At 42.4% G+C, this 6,242-nt stretch overlaps 1 pseudogene; it reads right to left on the reverse strand.

The window, feature by feature from the left end:
• LOC123484408 overlaps positions 1–944 on the reverse strand; it is a 121,740-nt pseudogene extending 120,796 nt beyond the window's left edge.
• Positions 945–6,242: the final 5,298 nt, after the last annotated feature.

Below are 6,242 nucleotides of genomic sequence, written 5' to 3' on the forward strand. Positions count from 1 at the left end.
ATATAAAGCCAGAATAGTCTAACATAGCAGAAATCCCTGTGACTAAACATTTGCATGAAGTAGTAGGCTATGCTATGCTATACAGCATTTGTTATCGTTTAGCCAGTAGCCTAATAGTCTCATATGAGGCTAGTCAGGAGCAATAGGCTACTCTGTGACATTCAGAAATGATCAACCAAATCAGCAAACCAGTGCGTTGTGTCCTAGTGCAACATTGTATCCATGAACACCTGGGGTCTTTTTATGTGTAACGGTGAGAAAGAAAGTGATGGCTTACATTGCAACGTCATCATTGCTCAACCCACTGCAAATGATGCATTTAAAAGACTGCATGCCTTCAAGCGTTCTACCCACACATCAATACGCGTTGGGACAGGACGGTGTTTGTGTGTAGCCCACAGCTATGAGCCATTTGAGCTCGAATCGGACGTTATTGGAGTCACACACATCCCATACATTAACAACATAAAGCTGCACCTACTTAATGAAGTAGCTGGCCCCCTCGTCCGAGAATCCTTCTTCCCATCCCAGTGGTAAATCTAAAACATGAATACAATGGGCTACGTGAATCTTTACATATCTAGAAGCGGTAGACTAAAGCACAATGTGCACAGCAGTCATGAAAAATCGTAGTATTAATTCCTGCGCGTACCTGATCGTATCATGTGTCCAGAGTTGACAGGTTCACCCGTACGGGGATGGAGCCAAGTAGTGCTGTGAGTTTTATCACTGAAAGAAACAGACACCTGTTACTGGACGAGGAAAACGTGAATAACTGCATAATTAACCCGTTTCATCAGTAAAACTTAAATTTAAAACATCACAGTGCATGCTCACTTGATGAAGAAGACCTGCCATCTCGACAGACTCCATAGGACCAGTGGTCAGGTAGAGTGTCCCGCACGAGCGGTGCCGCCATGATCCCCGCTTCTTGTTCAAGCTATTTCATTCTCTTCTTCCCTCCGCAGAGTTTTCAGTCCAATGATCACCGCTAGGGCTGCAGACTTTTAAAGGGGAAGACCAAACTTGTAAAAAGTCCTAAAGCCAGCGCGTCTTTGTGCCATTTTTAGCCGACGAAAAAGGGGGGTAGCCGTGGTTGGCTGTGGTTGAATCAAATGCGGTGCGTAAAACATGGCTCTCCAATTCAATTAAATCCGGCGCAGTATTGTTATGCATCACAAGGGTTAAACTACAGTAATTACACATAAGGAATGCGTTGAAAAGATTTCTTCATTAACGCCCTATTATTTGAGAAGATTAACATTCCCAAACAACAGTCCATCACACGCACATTCCAAAACTCTACTGCAAGATTTTTCCTGCAATAATGATGTGTCACCTACGGTAGCCTAACCTACAGATGATATAACCTATCCTGATGAATCTAAGATAGCCTTTAAGACTATGACCTGTGGAACAAACAGGTAACTGGCAAGATAAAGGCAACACCAACATATAGTGTCTTAATAGGGTGTTGGGCCACCACCAGCCGCCAGAACGGCTTCAATGCGCCTTGGCATAGATGTGTCTGGAACTCTATTGGAGGGATGCGACATTCCATCATTTGGTGTTTTGTTGATGGTGGTGGAAAGCCCTGCTCCAGAATCTCCTATAAGTGTTCAATTGGTTGGAGATCTGGTGACTGAGACATACTATGCTCATTTGAGACCCCTTTTTCAAAGTCACTGAGATCTCTTCTTCTAGCCATAGGTAGCCAAAATAATGGGTAACTTGTCAATTTTATACATGACCCTAAGCATGAAGGGATGTTAATTGCTTAATTAACTCAGGAACCACATCTGCGTGGAAGCAATGCTTTCAATATACTTTGTATCCCTCATTTACTCAATAGTTTATTTTATTTTGGCAGTTACCTGTAAGGTTATGGGACATTAGTGCCACTTTCATGTACTAGTTGGAACTAGGAAACTCATTTCTGACTTGCTAATTGGTTGTAGTTATATACTTGCCGCCAGGGGTGTCATGCACCCCAAAAATCTAAGGGGGCACAAAGTGAGTGAAGAAGGCTGGGGGGTGGTCCGGAGCGGAGCGGAGCTAGGCCCCCAGACCCCAAAAATCTAAGGGGGCACAAAGTGAGTGAGGAAGGCTGGGGGGTGGTCCGGAGTGGAGCTAGGCCCCCAGACCCCAAAAATCTAAGGGGGCACAAAGTAGGGCTAGGCCCCCCTACCGTAAATTGGAGAATTTTGCATTTTTCAAACACCTGAAACAGCGTTTTCCTGCAATCTAGAGTCATAATCATTATGCTTAATTATATGTAAAAAAATAAAAATAAAAAAACAAATTGCATATCTAAGCATACCTCTTAAGCTGTCTGTATACTCCTGACTGGTGGCTAATTGTTTTAAGAAACATGCTTCTCTGCATCTCTGCTAAAATCTGGGTAAAATATTTAAAGGAATGTGAGTCTTATTCAGTACATTTAGTTATTACTTGCTTTTCTAAAGTCTACCAACCTTGCCAGCAGGCATGCCAGCTAAGATAGTTAGACAATCTCTAACTTGATAGCCTGAAATGGCTTCTTGGTAGCTAGTTACGAGGCTGGGAGATTGGGAACCTATCTGCGCTAGCTACAGCCAACTTCATAAAATTGCTAGGTGGCTACTACAGAGAAACAACAGGACAAATCTGATGGGCATGATGCCTCTGCGTGCCACTTTCAACCAGTTAGCAAGTAGTACAGTTTCCTAGTTACAACTAGCATGTGAACGCGGCATATGTATGTATAAGTTGGCCATAAATACAGTTAGGGCATTATAACTTATACAAAGTTTGCATTGTTCATTTATAACACAGGACACATGATAAGATTGTGTTTCCTTCAAGTGTGGTGCAAAATACATAGCACATAATTAACTATTCAACTTGGTCTGCAAAATGTATCTCTCTTTCTAACAGATTACATTTAAAGATGTAGGATATTAATTTGAGCCAGTTTGCTACAGCAGGAAATGTGAATTATTATATGGATTATAATTAATGGACGTTTTTGTAGGGGTTGATCAATTTTTCGTTAGGTCAAATCAAGTCTGAAATTTCAAAGTGGAAATGACAAACTTTAGAAGCATTTTAAAAACTCAAATAGGGTGAATGAGTGGGACATCATATAAACTGGGACAGCTTAATCATGACGCGTTTATTTATTGGTCTGACAAGAGAAAATCAAAACTGTTGTTACTAAGCCTTTGCAGAGAAATCACATGATCAGAATCAGGTCAGAAAAAGCTTCAAACAGGAAGCTCACCCCACACTGCAGCACCCTCAGCACCCCTACTTCCCACGGCTATGGAAACATCTAGAGGATCTCAGAAATGTATAATGTGTTGGGCTAATATATTGGATAGATGTCGAAAGAGGTTACAGAAGACAGAAATGCAAAACGTGTCCTACTTATTCCAAATTCAAATGCTGTGCAGTGATCAAATTACGTCTATATATGTATAGGCTATGTAAATCTGTATTTCTTTAATGGTAAATATTGCCTGAAGCTGTACTGTCAAAATTGTATACTGACAGAAATTTTCACAAATATGCCATCTAGCTGTGCTGTAATGGAACTATTATCTCATGCCTTACATTGTTCTCACACCCCAGGTCCAGCAGCTATCAGGTTTCTCTGAATGAGAGACTTCCCAATAACAAAAATACACTGACATGGCAGGACCTCTCTCAAGAGCAGGGCAAGTTCACAACATAAGAAGACTCAACTGCTCAGGAGGCCATTGTTGTTGTCAGAGAAAGGCTATAAATAGCCAGCTTTATTGTGTGGTATGGCTGATCATATGTTTAATGGCAGTAAGTGAATTAATGATGCATCTACGATCAGACTCTCTCTCTCTCTCTCTGTGTTTTGTGTGTGTGTGTGTGTGTGTGTGTGTGTGTGTGTGTGTGTGTGTGTGTGTGTGACTGTGTATATGGCATGTACACAACAAGCTGGTTTAGCTGTGGATCTGTCAGCTTCACATCTCTCTCACTGCAGCTGCAGACCTTAAGGACAGAGAGCCTTCCCAAACATGACACATTACAATAACGCTTACACTGCATCAAACGGATCTGCCCAATTTCCTGATGCTGCCCATAAATTTAACTTGGGGGTGTGTGAGGCAAAACTCAAAGTCACAGTACTGAGTACACAGCAGGCTACGTCTCCATAAGTAAAGAGGGAAAAGAGCTGTATCACTGGACAGCAAAAAAGGAAGACATCAACATATAATGTCTGGCCTCTCTCCAATGTCTTTATGACAACCTTTATTTTTTACTATAGTCATTTGAATGTCACGTATTCCTCATAATTCAGAATGAGTGGATTACATCTCAATATATATAGTACTGCCATCAGGCCTTTTTTACTAAATGTAATGCAGTGTTTAATCTAAACCGGTTCTTACTGAACACAGTCTCCTGGTCCAATACATTTATAAAACAACTAAAAGAAGAGAAATAACTCTCCTTATCCTCGTGGGCTTCCTGTTAGGTAAAGGTTATCAATCTCCTTCCTTCCTGGACTAAAAACAACCCAGAGTACACTCCCAGGGAGTAGAAAGCATCAAACACCCCACTGCAATATAAATATTTGATCACTGAATCCCTTTGGAGGAGGCTTTGCTGGCCTGTCCCCCATTGGTTTGATGCACTGTTCCTCTGGAAAGTTCTTCTTCTCAAAACCCATTTGACTACAGATATTATACATCAAACCAGCTCTTTTTGAAAACCTACCTTGATGAAAAAAGTAAGCCTGATGTTGAAGAAAATTATGAAGGCTGGCATATTGAGGTAGTGTTTCCGTAGTGGTGGTGATCTGTCTTCATTGCTGACTCTGCAAACAATAGGTGAAGTCAGGTGAGCCAAATACCATGCTATTGTTTCATTTATTGTATCAGTATAACACACACAAATAAGCATTTGAAAATAACTTTGGTAAATTTCTGTGGAACATAAAGAATAACTTATTCTTGCTGATGAGTGACAGGAACTCTCAGAGCAGCAATGTTATGCTGCGTTCACATGCTAGTTGGAACTAGGAAACTGTAATTTCTGACTTGCTAACTGGTTGAATGTGGCACGTGTATAACTACAACCAGTTAGAAAGTTGGACATTTCTGAGTTTCCTATCTCCCACTAGCATGTGAACGCTGCATTAGGCATTCAGAGCAAGGCTGCTGAGGGAGAGGGCCAGCACTGAGTGGTTGACAGCTCTCTGACCCCATGGGACCACAGTTATAGAGTCCTTGGACAACTCTCCTGACACTCTGCCTTTCTCATTCCACTGAATCCCCCTGCAGCAACTCAGTCCTGGAGACACCCCACAAACTCTGAAAAACTGTATCTGCAAGTAGCAGTCTGAGGGGGAAAAACATGACACTTCTAACTGGGATCAGTCGCTGCACTGTACTAAGTCTTCTACACTGGTGTGGTGTGCATTCCCCGAAAGTATTTCAGACAGAGAGAAACTCTCCAACCCATGAACCCTGGGGCAGAGGGGGCCATAACACTGCAGTCCCCAGTCAACCTTTCTCCACTATTCTCTCTCTCCCTCTATCTACCTCTCACACACAGTAGTGATGCACAGTCCTGCGCAGCTCTGCAGTATAGGCGCTGCTGCTGCTGATTCCTGCCTCTCTACTGCCAGAGGCTCACAATGCAGCAAGGTGACTCAATGTTATCGTCCTCTCCTAGGAGGCAGCAGCTCCGGCTGAATCAGTGCTAGCTGAAGGGGCTTTGCAGCAAATGCAATAAAGATCTCTTCCACTTTCTTACCAGGCAATCTGATATCACACCAAGATGGCATTTCACTCCTCAGGCACTAAAACCATGCCCCTGTCCAACACAGATACTGATACAAAATCAATACAATGTGTGACACCTTCATTACCCGTTATTATTTTAGCAGAATAAAGCTAGCCTAAGCAATGCATGTTAAATCTCCAGAAAAAAAGGATCACAGAACTCATGACATAGAATAAAAGTTGAAGGTGATGTTGAAGTGAATCATCTTCTGGCAGGTGTATGGTTCCATCTGGATGGAGAGTAAGTACAGCTTCCAGGTCCTGCACTCAGTCTCCCCAGAGGGGCCAAATGAGCAGGGCTGCTGGGTGAGAGGTTAGGCTCCGTTAATCAGACTGCTGCTTCCTGGCAGTCTTAAGGATTGTGGGTTTACGAGACTGCTAGTGAAGAGTAGTCTTTGTGGCCTGTGGTGCACCTTTTACTTAATATCAGAACCACCA

The sequence above is a fragment of the Coregonus clupeaformis genome, unplaced genomic scaffold (genome assembly GCF_020615455.1).
Source record: "Coregonus clupeaformis isolate EN_2021a unplaced genomic scaffold, ASM2061545v1 scaf0304, whole genome shotgun sequence".
In the NCBI taxonomy this organism is placed as follows: domain Eukaryota; kingdom Metazoa; phylum Chordata; class Actinopteri; order Salmoniformes; family Salmonidae; genus Coregonus; species Coregonus clupeaformis.